The 14262-nt window shown below is 42.5% G+C and overlaps 1 long non-coding RNA gene across 1 annotated transcript in view; it reads left to right on the top strand.

Moving 5' to 3' along the window:
* The first annotated feature begins 4895 nt into the window (after positions 1-4895).
* LOC109321900 overlaps positions 4896-14262 on the top strand; it is an 18663-nt gene continuing 9296 nt past the window's right edge. The window contains exon 1 of the long non-coding RNA XR_002104204.1: positions 4896-5038. This is a non-coding gene — a long non-coding RNA (uncharacterized LOC109321900). The remainder of the gene's footprint in view (positions 5039-14262) is intronic.

Here is a 14262-nt window from a genome sequence, read left to right as displayed (position 1 = left end):
TCTTCAATAGCTTTATTAATCTCCTTACACTTGATTGCCTGATTGTCAGCCAAATATTTTTTGTAACTCTTCTTTGAACACAGCTAGTGGAAAAGTAGATGTAAAAAATAGACAAAATATCCTAATGACAGTCTTTCCAGCACTGTGTAAAGAAGTGATCTTTCATCTGATATTCCCTTTTTTATGCATCACATTAGCCTCTTCCTAACAACATTGCGCTGAGACCTCATGCTGAGTTAAGCTACTGTAAACGGACCCAATGATATTACAGTGCATACAATCATCTACAATACCAATACTGCTCTTTCTAATGTCTTTGTTTCAAGAATGTGAATGTTTTATATAAAACAGAACTGAAAGTCCAGGACCCAAAGACTTCTCAAGCCCCCTCTATACTTTAATCACATTTTAAGTGCTCACCTGGCCACATGTTCAATCAAGTAATGGCATGAGAAAAAGTGGAATAAGCTATAAAGTTATTCCACAGAAAAATTGATAATTACTTTGTAGCTGCTTCCTCTCATGCCATTAATTGGTGGGGGCTGCACAAGTGCAGGCAATGGGCCCTCAACCCACACACCCCTCCTTTCTTTTTCACTGTCCATGTGGGCTACCATCCTCCCCCACCTCCATTCCCCCCCTAACCCCCGGGCACCAATCATTCAGGCAGCTGTTGCACTGTGCTGGAAGCACCAACCTTAGTTGTACTGAGCCATAAACTCCCCAGCACTGCTGCACTGCTTTGCCCCCTGGAGCTGGAGCAGGAAGCAAAAGCTGATGGAGGAATGGGGAGCTTTGAGACCCCAACTGCAACAGCCATCTGACCAGTCAGGGGAGTGGCAGCTGGGGATTTCACATTAACCCCTTTCAGGCTACAGGCAGTCCTTGGGCCACCAGTTGGACAAATAAAGATAATGAGTCATGAACTGAGTGACTTTAGGTCTTCAACAATCACTCAGATTTCTGACAGAGAACACATTACCATATTAGTCACAGAAAGCAGAAATGTTAGAAAAATTGAATAATCATAATAATGCAAGATTGGTTTCAGGGGAAAAAACATATAATGTTCCCATGGAGTTGGTAGGAAATAATTAATGGGCATATAGAGCATAAGTTTGTTTTCTGAGCTGCACAATTCACATTGCCTATTCTGTGCTTATTCAACAAACAGAGCTCACACTGAAGCGAAAGGCAGTTTTACACATAGATCTGGGGTCTGTACTACTAAAGGCATTTGGCGTTAATACAGTGCTAGTATCAGTGGGATCTACATTGTCAGCCTTCGTAAGCACAAGGTAAGTTCCAGAATGATTGTAGATTATGTAATAGTGAGAGAGGAAATCCACAGACTGGAAAAGATGGTTTTGTCCCTAGCACCGAGGTTCATATAGCCCACCACTTATTTATATACTTCAGCCCAGATCCTACTTCACATCAAAAATGTATTAATGATACATATGCAGTTGTTAGACATCCAAGTCAATACACTTGATTCTGTCCAATCTCACACAATAGCCAAAATTCTCTTAAGGTTCCTAGATATTTTACACACTTCTGTCTTAGCCTGAAAAGTTTGCTATAAGCCTAGACTTGATGCACTGTGCACAGTCAGAAGCACTACAGAATGACCATTTAGGGGTCTCATTCTATTTACCGTCTAGTGTGAATCTGTTATATCTGAGAATGTAACTTCTGCATGAGTCTGAAAATGCCTAGAACTTGTACAGACTTTGACTTTCCCAGGAGAACCTCTTGGAAGTGATTTAACCCTGGTTGTTCCCAGGTTATTTTTTCTCCTGCAGCAGCCATTTTTGCTCTAGCAGAAAAATTCTGAATGTCTGTCCACTTTTGGTTTCTCCTGGGAGAGCAGTGCCCCTCCCCAGAGAAACTGAATGTCTGTACATAGTTAGTTGACCTAAAAACTATATGCAGTAACTGATGCTTATATCACCCATTATGATACTGGTGGCTATGCCCTTTTCCAATAGCGTAGGATTAAATGCATCTTCCACCTGCTTCCTGCTCCCAATTCTATTGATCCTTTTTGTGCACGGCTATTTAATTCAAAATATATAAAGCATCCCTGACATCAGGGACCAGAACCCAGGATTTCCCATCCAGCTGAATATTCTCCTCATTGGGTAACAGAATCATATTCCATTTTCCTGGATCTCTGGATTGTTTATACATTTAGACAGTAATGTGATCAAAGAAAGAACTAGCCGTGACAGCAGTGAGCAGACCTAAAGACTTCCTCCTCCCAGCTGAGTGCTCTAGCCAGGTGACAACAGAGTGACACATCCTTCTGCTTGTTTTCCTGTCAAGCCTATGACCTTCCCATTCCTTTGTCTTAAAAAGCAGGAGAAAGGGATTTAGAAATCCCTCTCTCAATGAGATGGGCCTAGAAACTAAGTCTTAACCCCTGGGCTGCAGGGCAAAATGTGGGGACCACCCATTCTCACCTTTATTTACATTGATGTCAGTGCTACTGTCTGTTAATTAAGTACTCTGGTACAAACCTCTTCAGAGTAAATGTGCCTCCCCACTTAGCACATTGTATCAAGCTACATCCTAACATGATGGAAGTTCATTAGGCTCATAACTCTGCCCACTAAGAGAAAGGGAAGGGTACATGGACATTTCCTTTAGCACAATAGGATCAGCCTCTTGAAGCACACTATGATGCTCCCTGAGAGACCAGGTGACTTAGGTGTCTTAGTAGTGTAATAGGATCATCTTTTCTGAGGGAAAGTATACGTTTGAGATGAGCAGCAGCTAAATTTTAGTCACCTTAAAGTCAACACATGATCGGGGCCTTCACCTATAGTAATAAACACAATATATCATTTTCAAAGGCAGTAAAAGATGTATCTGTCCTAGCTAAGACCACACTTGAGCCAAAACAAGCCCCTCAATCTAAAATCTGAGAAAACTTGAATAAAATAGATAAGTTACAGCATATCCACGATGACCTGTTCTGATTGATCAGAAGGGGAAACAAGTTCCAGTCAAAGGTCTCCCACTGAGGATGCTGTTCCTAAACCCAAAAATAAAATCATGGCACCTCAGGCAAAAGCATGCCGGTACCTTCAAGAATCATGGTATTCCCAAGAAGGGAGATGATTAACCTTCTTGGCACAAAGCAGGCAATAACTATACACACTTCTCAAATTCTACTTCTGCTGTATGCAAGATAATACTGAAAATGTTGAAATGTTTGTGACATACATATAAGGTTTCTTTAATCATTTCAAGTCCCTTCTATTTGGGCTTCGGCAGTTGAAGAGGTAAAGCCCCTTTTCTGAAGTCCTTTAGGCTGTAGTTCTCACTTTTGTCACAAGATAGCAGTATGTTCTAAGGTATTACCTTGGGAAGTAATCTTTTCAGGAGAAGCTTTGCTTTTCCCCTGTTTAAAAACTGACGTGTTATTTCAAATAACTAAAGTGTACTTTCTGAAACCTGATGATTTCACACACAACTTGCATTTCTAGTTTTTCTTCTCTTGAGCTAGCATTACTATTTAAGAAACAAATTTTGGCCAGCAAAAGATCAGAAGTGGAGGATTTTTCTGATGTTAATACCTAAGGAAAAGGAAATGCAATAACAACAACTTTAAGATATACTACAGTTGGAGGTCCTTCCTTTTTCATATTTCAGTATTTTACCTGTCCTGACAACATGAAGTGGAATCACATGCACTAACCCAACAACAAATATTTACTCTTGTGCAATATGCATCAGGAACATCCTGCTGTGACTGAGAAATCCAACCAGCTAAACAACTTGCTATCACAATTTTAAGTCCTGATTCAGATAACCACCTTCCTTGTTAAAAATAGTATTAGGTAGATAAGTAATAAAGCTGAAGATGCACTGAAGTGCTTTCCTCAGTTGGGGGTCACAAGGAAAACGAACATCAAAAGAACCCGTTTGAGCACTGGTCATTTTCTTCTGCACAAATTGTTCTGACATATATTCATCACAGTGAGTGGGGATGTACACACAATTTTCACCTGGCATGTGAAAATGGCTATTACAGTACTGTACCAATAAAATGGCTATTACAGTACTGTACTATGTATATTCAAATGTATCCATTATTATTTTCAAACCCATGTTGAGCCAACGTAGCCACATTTTCATAGGCACTAAGCATTCATAGTCCCAAATAGCTTCAACATGATTTGCAGTTTTGCCACACAGGTGGAAATCAAGCCCTTAGAACTCTTTCACCAGGGCATTCGCAACCTGAGATACCCAAAATTAGTGAACTTTTTTGAAAGTGTGGGCCTTACTCTTTTTGGCTATTGAGTAAGTGATAGCCCTTGAATGGTTTCTATTATGGTCTTGATCATTAATGGACTGGCAAAGTACCTGAATGCCAAAGGTAAATCAAACAAACATTGTTTTTGTGCACATTTCCTAACAAAATGTGGCCTAACTAATCTACTAGTACACAGAACTGCTCATGAATAAACCTGAGTGTTGAAAAAATGAATGGCTAAACAGAGAGAGACATGTTCTGTTTCCTTGAGCCTAAGGATTGCAACTTATGACTTCTAATCCTTTGGCAAGGGTCTGAAACATCAAGCTATAGGTAAGGACCAACCTAAACTGTGATAGAAGTGTACTGCACAGCCACTTCTTTAACCTTGCTCTTTTTGATGTGTGCCTCCCTCCTCCCCTATCACTGCCAGAGGGGCAGATTGGCAGAGCTGCCTGGGCAGTCCCACCGCTCACTGTTGATTGGCTGGGAGACAAAAATGACAATTTTAAATATGCTGCATTTTTTGCCTCCCACTGCTGATTGGCCAAGGGACCCTGGTGGCCCCTCTGCTCTCTGCTGATCATCCAGGAGGCAAAAACTCTGGCATAGTTAAACCATGTTTTTTGTCTCCCAGATCAGCAGTAGCATACATTGAGCAGTAGGACCAACTAGGTCCCTCCACCAGTCAGAACTGGTTGGGGATGAGTGTATAGTGAAAAGAGCAAGATTAAAGGAGCTATTGTGCTGCATACTTTCACTGCAATTCAGGTAGGTCCCTAGCAATAGGCATTACTCCTTCAGCACTCCCTGGTAAAGTTATTCTACTTTGAATGGACTATTTAAATGCGCCAGACTAGACTCAATAAAACATTCACAGGCATTAGGGAGGAGAACCTTGTGGGGAGGGAGGGTCTCTCTTCTTAGATATTTTGCTAAGTGAGAGATCATCAGGAAATTCAAACTGCTCTTCCATGTTCCACAGCCCTCCGCAGCGTGATGGTTAGCGAGTCCTCCTGGGATGTAGGAAATGAAGGTGTTGAATGGGACTAAACTCAGCTCTCCCTGATCTGGACAAGTGCCCTAATTAGTAGGCTGTTGGATAAAATGGTAGTAACACCACCTACTTTTCAAATTCAGTCCTTCGCTGTATCTGCTTTTCATAAATGTGCTCATAGCACATGGGCTGTATACAACACAAAATCAAATTTCAACTTATTTCTGTGAGAAAAATATTCCCTACAAAGCACAGCGTGGCCTTACCTAAACAATGATCACAGAAAGTCGTATCAGTGACTCTCACCAGAAACTTATTGTACTTCTAGTCATCCTCAAGCCCTCTTTTGCCAAAATACACGGATGAATATTTTCTCTGTACTTAGCTGCCAAATACAGATTACTGGCCAGTGTAGAGTTCCATGGATATATGATGATAATGTGACTATTAATATTTAAATACCATCAGTGTATGAAGGATTAGTAGCATTCTCAGCAAACATACTAAATAGAGTCAGTGACACTTATTAAAATTAGTAACCATGCACAAAAGTTAACTAGTTGGTTCAATAGGCTAAAGTTTGTGTTTATTTTTAAATTTTCTTTTGCAAGAAGTGGTTTGTTCTGGGCAGAATATTTCTAGTATATCTAACAGCATCTAGAGAAGAATTCCTGTCTTTTTATAATACAATCCCATAAAGGAATATTGATGTTAAAGAAAAAAACCTCTTAAATGAAAAACAAACTGCATAGCTATATAGGGTTTTTAAAATGAAAATTATGCAAGAACCAGAAATGTAAAGATGACTTACATTACTTCAAGAACTGAAGTCAGGCAGAAAGAAGCAAGGGGAAAGTTAGATTTTTACCTGTGATATTTGTGCATTGCTAGGGAAACCATATACACTAGTGAAGAGTACATGTCATCTTGATGTTGAAGTTTAGGATTATACAGCTGTATAAGCACATTTTGATTCTTACAAACTGCTTCCAAATATTGCTTTTTGGCTGTTTGTATTTAAATAAGTATAAAAACAATCTGTTTGGTAATTTCAATTTACAATAAATCAATCATTTTATATAAAATTAATGTTAAAATGTATTGTAAAAGACAGTTCTATGGACTTTTATGTTGATACTATCAAACTGAATATTTTTTTCTGAAGTTTCTGTCAATCTGAAACTTTAGTTGATATTATCTTTTACAGTTACAGAAAATGATAAAATATAAGAAAATAATCATTTCTTCCATTTGAGATGCAAGTTACTGCATCATTAGCTAAACCATAATTAGCTTCCATTTGCACTTGTGATTAGGGACAACTGGCTCAACTATTTCACCATGAACTTCCACATTAGCTTATAAAGCATATAAGTACCTGTGGGAGTGGATGTGTGCACAGACATTTGTTCCTTTGTGCTAGGTTTATTACACACACGGTTAATAGATCCTGTTACTTGTTCCCATTTACTTTAGAGTTATATTGTTTAATTTTTTTAAATAAATGCTGCAGTTTTAAAGTTTAGATGAGCAAATGATTTTATCATAATCCACAAATATAAATGGGGTATTGATTTTTCACCAAACAATGCCTGCTACAATATCAAATAATGCTGGAAAGCACGATCAAGACAGAACTAAGCTTAAGCAAGTGTACTGTCATAATCAAGGCTAGGTACAGAAATTACACATAAATTGGAATTGGTGATTGGAATCTGGTTTAAATGTGTAACAGAACAAAAGTTCCTAGACTGGTTTAAAAATGGTAGAACCCGGTCTAAGATAAACCTGAATAGATGTAGTATCAGATTTAATCAGTTTAGGTTAGACCAGTCTGTTGAACTTCTACACCAGAACCTCTCCCCGCATAAGTTAGGTCACTGTCCTCTGATATCCCAGGCTCCTTCTCAGGCCCCTGCTAACCCCCACTTTCAGGGCAGGTGCGCTAGCCCCAGCTCGTGCTTGTCTTCTCCGGCTGAATGTCAGGCCAGCCCTGCTCCCTGGCTGTCTCAGAGCTGAGGCAGCAAATCTTCTGCTCCCCAGCCCTGCAGCCTGCCTACACCTGTCAGCTGAGCTGGGCTGGGCTGGGCTGGGGGGAGTGGAGGACCACCCTTGCCCTGCCCTCCCCCAGATCCAGCAAAAACAGCTGGGGAGGGAGGCATGGCAGGGAGTGTAAGGCAGTTGGGGAGAGGAGCAGAGGTCCCCACCATGTGAGCACCCTCCCACCCCTCACTGTGCTGGCTCAGGGTTGGAGCCATGCAGCAGGGGCTTCCATTCCCCCACACTGCCCTACTTGACCCTCCTGACAGCTGCAGGCATGAGCCATGGTCAGACCCCTGGCAACTCTTCACCATGCCAGGAACTGGGGGTGGGGAAGAGTTGGGGGAACAAAGCCCCCCCAGACCTGAGCCAGCAGGCTGAGCGGGGGGGGGCTGCATGCCCACTGTGCCCAACCCAGAGATGGCAGCTGCTGAGCCCTCATCCTGCCCCAGCTGTTGCTGACAGCAGATAGCTAGTGAGGGAGGTGGGGCTGGGGAAAGGTGCCATGCTGGCCAGTCAGGGTGGTCAGCTGCTCAGCTGGGTTTGGCATTCTCTGGCAACCTCCTGGCCTCGGCTAGTGCTGGCCACCTCCATGCCTCCCTCCCATGTGAATTCTGTTAGCTCTCAAACTAATGTAGGGTGCATAGAAAAAGCTGTGAAAGTTAGTGTAAATCCAGCTCAGGCTTTTTTGAACCTCTGTGCCTACCCCAACAGTTGAGTAATACTTTACAATGGTTAGGTCAGCTGTATCAAACTCCTATTAGCAACTGTTTGCTTCCAATATTCTCTGAAACAAAGAGGAAAATACTGGATATTACAGAACAGGAAAGTAGCAAACATTAAATCTAAAGCAGACTTCAGGAAAGTAGAAAATGATTAAATTTCATCCTAATCTGTTTTTTGCATGCTGACATACAATTGACAATAAAAATAATTACTAAATTGTAGTCTTTCTTAGTGACTAATCTTTCTAGGGCAGGACTGTCCTTTTGTTCTGTTTGTTCAGCACCTGACACAATGAGGTTCTAGTATGTACCTGGTGTTACTACGTGATATCTTAAAACTAATAATAATGGATACATAGACAATGAAAACTTCAGTAAGGTTTTTTTTTCTTTTTGGCTGCAAGGTTATTTTCTAATTGTGTGTTGTCCTTTTTTCCAGATCACAGGACTATAAAAGTTGTTTCTAACCCATTCCAACATCTTCTTAAGCCCTTAAAGAAATAATTTTTACTCAAGAAAGCACTTCCCATGGAAACAAATGGCACTTAAATACATTCTTAAAATATTGTACACAATTAAGTATTTTCCTAAACAAGTATGAATATAAGTATATATCTAAGGACTATCCCAAACTGGGGCCTAGTTTATATATTTGAATAAGGGGAATCTAAAGAAAATGGAAGAACGCTTTTATGAATGAGAAGGTGAAAAAGAACAGGCTATTTTAGAAACATAAAAAAAAATTATCATAGAACCAACTTCACAAAGCCTCCTGACTGGAGGATACAATATTTCACAAGCTTCCACCATTTTATTTTCCACATTGCATCTGTTCCCAGTCCCTTTGAGAAAATATCCCAGTCCATACACCAGATGGGAAGATTTAGGACTTAGTGCTAAAGTGCAGTAGTGTGACAAACTGACAAAACATCAGTATTAGAAATTCTGCCTCTGTGTCCACAAGAAGAGAACAGGTACAAATTTCCAGGTATTCCCTTACCTGATTTTTATCAGCAGCTACAGTATATTTAAAAGGTTTCCATTATTCTCTGAGAGCTATCTACTGTCACTGATCCCTGTGCTAGGCTCCCATTCATTTCAATGAGGATCTGATGCAGAAAACAATGGCAAGGTATGGTTCTAGTTGCTCATATACCCATTTTGTTTTTTCCTGACAAAGACCAATTTTAAAGAGATCAGCTACTTTAGAATAATTTGTGACTTTGTCTGCCTTAATTATTCTATTTCTTTCTTCTCCCCTCTTAATATTTCTCTGTAAACTACTTCAGCTCACATTAACTCCTTCTCTTCCATAGCCCTTATCCTTCTCTGAAAGTCATGCCTGACATCACAGTCCTGTTTAGTTCTTATGACATTTTCCATTTTAGCTTCTGATCATCGAGCAGCCCTTCATAAAACAAAGGGTACTTTTGTTAATTCATTTCAGCTGAATCATAGAATCTGTTGCACTTTAATCATAGCTATTCACATGTATCAAACTTCTTCCACAGAGAGATTTTTACTATTTTTACCATACTAAGGGTCAGATCCAAAAGAGCATTCTGATCCTGAAAGTGTACCTTAGGCAGAATTATTCCATATTATACCTTATTCATTTAAAATTAAAATAATATTAGATAAAATGCATAATAATTATTAAGAACAGGGTCTGGAACACAAGATTGCCCTCTCTCCTCCCCCTGGAGTTACAGAATCATGCTCTCACTTGCTTACCCTCACCCTATGAATCCTGCATTCCCAGCTGCACAATGGCCGAGCCTCAACATAAGCATAAAAAATCCAAAATAATCTATAACTTGATGATAAGAGTATTTTCTGGGGCATTGGGAGCTGTGAGTTGAAACTGCCATAGAATAAGAAGGACAAGAGACATATCTCCCACTCCCTAAGCATGTGCTCTAGGCAGTAGAGTATTATAACATGGTTAGCCCTCCTGTAACTGTATATTAAAAGAAAAAAAAAAAAGTAAGCGATCTGTTCATCCCTACCCAAAGGAATGGCTTATGTATCTAAACATAAGAAATCTTCAGGCTGTGAATTCCTCTTACATAAAGCCTCGTAAGTGTGAGAGACATGGGATTTCAGAAATGCTTATCTTTAGTATTTTGGTTGGGCAGCTTAGGCATTCCTCTGCTCAGCCTAACAGCTTGGGAATCCCAGTCTTAAGCACCTACATTTCCTATGCATTGAACAGGGAATTCCATTCCCAAATCCATATGCCTATAAAGTTTGGCAAGATATGGTGAAAAGCCTTATTACACAGTAATTTTGGGAGGCACCTGGAGCTCTAAACCCCTGGATTGTCTGCACATCAACACCTGAAATGTTTTGTATGCACTTATTAAGTGACTCAAAGTGATGCCCCTCCGGGATCAGGATTATCTCTACCCAGCTCATGTGACACTAAAGTGCAGCCTCTCTACTCACAAATAAATGCACAATAATTCAACTGAGAATCTTTTCCCAAACTCAAGCCGTGCCAACACTTATATATGATTAACTTCTGTGGGTATTCCCCCTGACACCAACAGAACTACAGTCCAGGAAATAAAGTTAAACTTAGGTACCTGCAGGATCAGTACCCAAGTCTGAAAACTGTCATTCTAAGGATGTATTAAAATCACTTACAAAGTTTTTATCATCTTTGGAGCTTCTTTTGGTTACAGTTTACTTTCATATGCATGAAAGCTAATCAGATTTGAAAGTACCTGTGATAGGTAAGAGCAAGGGCCTGAATTCAGGTGTCCTACCATCCCAGGAGAGTAACCCCCTCACTTGAGTCATTGCCTTCTATAACTTTGTTCTCCTTCTGGCCCTCTGTGATGAAAAATGCTAAGCAGGACGAGTTCTAGCCTGAAGTTCTAGCGGCGAACACTTTGGGAGGCTTAAGATAAGCATACTTTGCTGTAAATAGTTGCTGTAACTAGTTTCATAAGCAGGACATCTAGACACCCCTTTTACAGTCTGGGAGCAGCAGCAGCCTGCAGACAGTGCTCACTAATTCTTTCCCCATAACACTATTTCATTTAACTTGGTGAGTCCCTGCATTAATATTATAGTTTCATAAGAGCTTTGCTGTGAGTATGGCTAACTGCACTTGAGGAGAAAGTGAGGCTGTGAGAGATCTGTGGAGTAGAGAAAGGGTAGCCCCAGGGAGAAGAGAGTAGAGTCCAAGAAAGGACAGAGAGAATTACAGTGGCATAATAAAGACTGCCTGTTTGAAACAGAGAAGTTTGCCGTGCTGTTTGAGTTACTGGCACTCTGACCTCCCCATCCCATGCCCCCCCCCCACTTTGAAGAAGTAAACACACCCTTTCCCAGGAGCTGACCAAAAAAGGAAGGAGCTCTTTCAGGTGGGGGTGCTATAAATTACTGGGTGAGCCATGGAAAGAGAAGAGCGAGGGTCTCAAAGCTAGTGGGTTACCTTTTGTGAAGCCATGCCAAAGCTAGCTTCAGGGAGTCCTTTAGGAGATGTAGACCAAACACAACTTCTTCTTCTTAGACAGTCTCAAGGTTGAGCTTTTTCTTGAAAAGGTATGATCCGGGAGACCTTAGAACTGCCCTAGTGGCCTGACTTCAATATGAAAGTGGTGGGGATTAACCTAGATCTGGTCATTGGCAAAGTGAGAAATGTGAGTTTGAAACAACCAGCTAGAACAAAGGTCTCCCATTTCCTAGGTAGCTGTATTAGCCAAAGGGTGGATGGCATCCCTGGCCTATTCTCTGGAGGCAGCTAGCTACCTCCACTGACTACATTGGGATCATAGGAGCCTAACTGTCTCATCTGGAACAACTCTTCTGAAGGAGGTGCCACATGTTTAGGTGTTGCAATGTGTACATAGATTAAAAGACTAAACTTCCATTTTCAAGTCCCAACTGAACACCCTACCCACTAGACAAAGTCTTCACCTCAGGATCAACCATATATTTAACAACATCCAATGCAGTATTATCCGTTGCCTCTTGTTTCTGAACAATAAATGACAGGGCCTGATAAATGTGCATCTTGATCAGGTTTGATCAGCTTTGCCTTTCTAATTAAATTTTTCATAATCCTGATAATTAACTTGATGTAATACATGTGTATAATTTTATAAAACTACGGATGAAAGGGACTTGGGGGTCATGATTGACCACAAGATGAACACAATGTAGTTTATATAAAAATATATAACAGTCTATTACAACTCATGAAAAAGACCAGCTCTAAAAACCTCAGAGGTCAATTCAAATTGTATTCCTTTGGATTTACATTGATTACTTTTTTAAATATGCATGAAGTCATAGACACACACACACACGCACACAATGGTTCCAAATTATACCATAATTAATGATGATTTTTCAAAAACTGTCTTTTAAGTATAGCTCCCCGATCCAAAACTTTTTGAATCAAAGGGAAATCAAATTTCTGTTGTCAGATTTTCCTGAATACTTATGTGCCTCAAGATATGTTGAACATGCACTAATCCCTCTGATGAGAAGTGCAAATGGGGGTCCATCAATCTATAATAGAATAGCCTTTAAGGACTCCAGGAGAATTATAAGGTTGTTTTTTAATTGTTCTGGGCCCTACACATAGGCTAGGGACAGAAATTACATATAAACCAGTATAAGTGATCAGAACAGAACAAAAGTTCAGTGCACATAAACTGCTTTCAAAATGGCCAAAGCTAAATCTGGATGGATGTAGTTCGTCCTGAGAGGCTGGGCAGTCCCCAAGACCCCCCTCAAGAAGGCGAACACCGAGATCTGGTGGCTGCTCAAGAAGTGGCTGCACCTGCCGCTGCGGGCCAGCAATGAGGTCCTGCACATACCCTACCGGCAGGGAGGCGCCAACGTGCCCCACATGGGAGACCTCTGCGACATCACGGTGGTCACCCATTCCTTCCGCCTCCTGACCTGCCCAGACGCCACGGTAAGTATCATCGCCCTCAGCGCCCTCGAGGAAACCACCCACAAGAGGATCGGGCGGCAGCCCGCCAGACAAGACTTGGCCACCTTCCTCAGCGGCTCGCTGGAGGGCGAGTTCAGCTGAGACGGCGGGGACTTTGCCTCACTGTGAAGCCAAGCCCGCAACGCCATGTGCCGCCTCAGGAACCGCATCAGCTGCGCCTGGACCTGGACCAAGGAGCACCGGGAGCTGGGAGTCTCCCGCACGCCGACTGCATCACTGTGATGCCCCACACGAGGACCTTCCTGGAGAGGTTCCTGAAGGACACCATCTGCAACAACTACACCAGCGACCTGAGGGCCAAACCAGACCAGGGCAAGGTCTTTGACATCACCTCAAAGTGGGATGCTAGCAACCACTTCGTGCCCAGCAGGAGCTTCACATGCTTTGTGGACTGGTGCTTCCTCCACCGTGTCCACCTCAACTGCCTGCCTCTGAATGGGGCCGTGCGCTTTGGCCACCAGGACAAGAGGTGCTGACAGTGCGGCTACGTGGTAGAGACCCTCCCCCACATGCTGTGCAGCTGCAAGCCGCACACCAGAGCTTGGCAGCTCCACCATAACGCTGTCCAGCACCACCTGGTGAGGGCCATCCCGGCCACGGCGGGGGAGAGCTCCATGAACTGCACCATCCTGGGCGGCGAGAGCCAGCTGCACCCTGACATAGTCATCACCGACCTAGAGGCCAAGAAGATCATGATCAAGGACATCACCATCCCCTTCGAGAACCGGCACCAAGCCTTCACTAATGCCCGGGCTCGCAAGCAGGAGAAGTATGCCCCACTGGCCAACACCCTGAGGGGCCACGGCTACGACGAGACGGTGGACGTGCTCATTGTGGGGACACTCAGAGCCTGGGACCCCAGCAACAAGAGCGTCCTCTGCACCTGCCGCGTCTCCCGCCGCTATGCCAAGATGATGCGCTGCCTCATGGTGTCCGACACCATCCCTTGGTCCCGCAACATCTATGTGAAGCACATCACGGGCCACTGCCAGTACACTGACCCCACCAGACGAGCCACCGCCAGACCGGACCCGGAGGGTACCACCGCCTGAACCGTCCTCCCACTTTGCTTTACTTCGAGAGGATTCTTCCACCACGGATAACCCCACTCCACCTGAAGAGGACACCTGCGACTGGACTTTATGGACTGAGACGCTTTCTCCGAGCCACTTCCCCCACCATTGCGGACCATTGTAACGGGTTTGTGTGTATCTATCTCCTTTCTCTCTCAGCGTCACGAACCCCCCCCCCTTCC

Source organism: Crocodylus porosus, unplaced genomic scaffold (assembly GCF_001723895.1).
Source record: "Crocodylus porosus isolate Cpor-Errol unplaced genomic scaffold, CroPor_comp1, whole genome shotgun sequence".
Taxonomy (NCBI): domain Eukaryota; kingdom Metazoa; phylum Chordata; order Crocodylia; family Crocodylidae; genus Crocodylus; species Crocodylus porosus.
The sequence above is the reverse complement of the archived record's forward strand: the minus strand, read 5'-3'. Positions and strand labels throughout refer to the sequence as shown.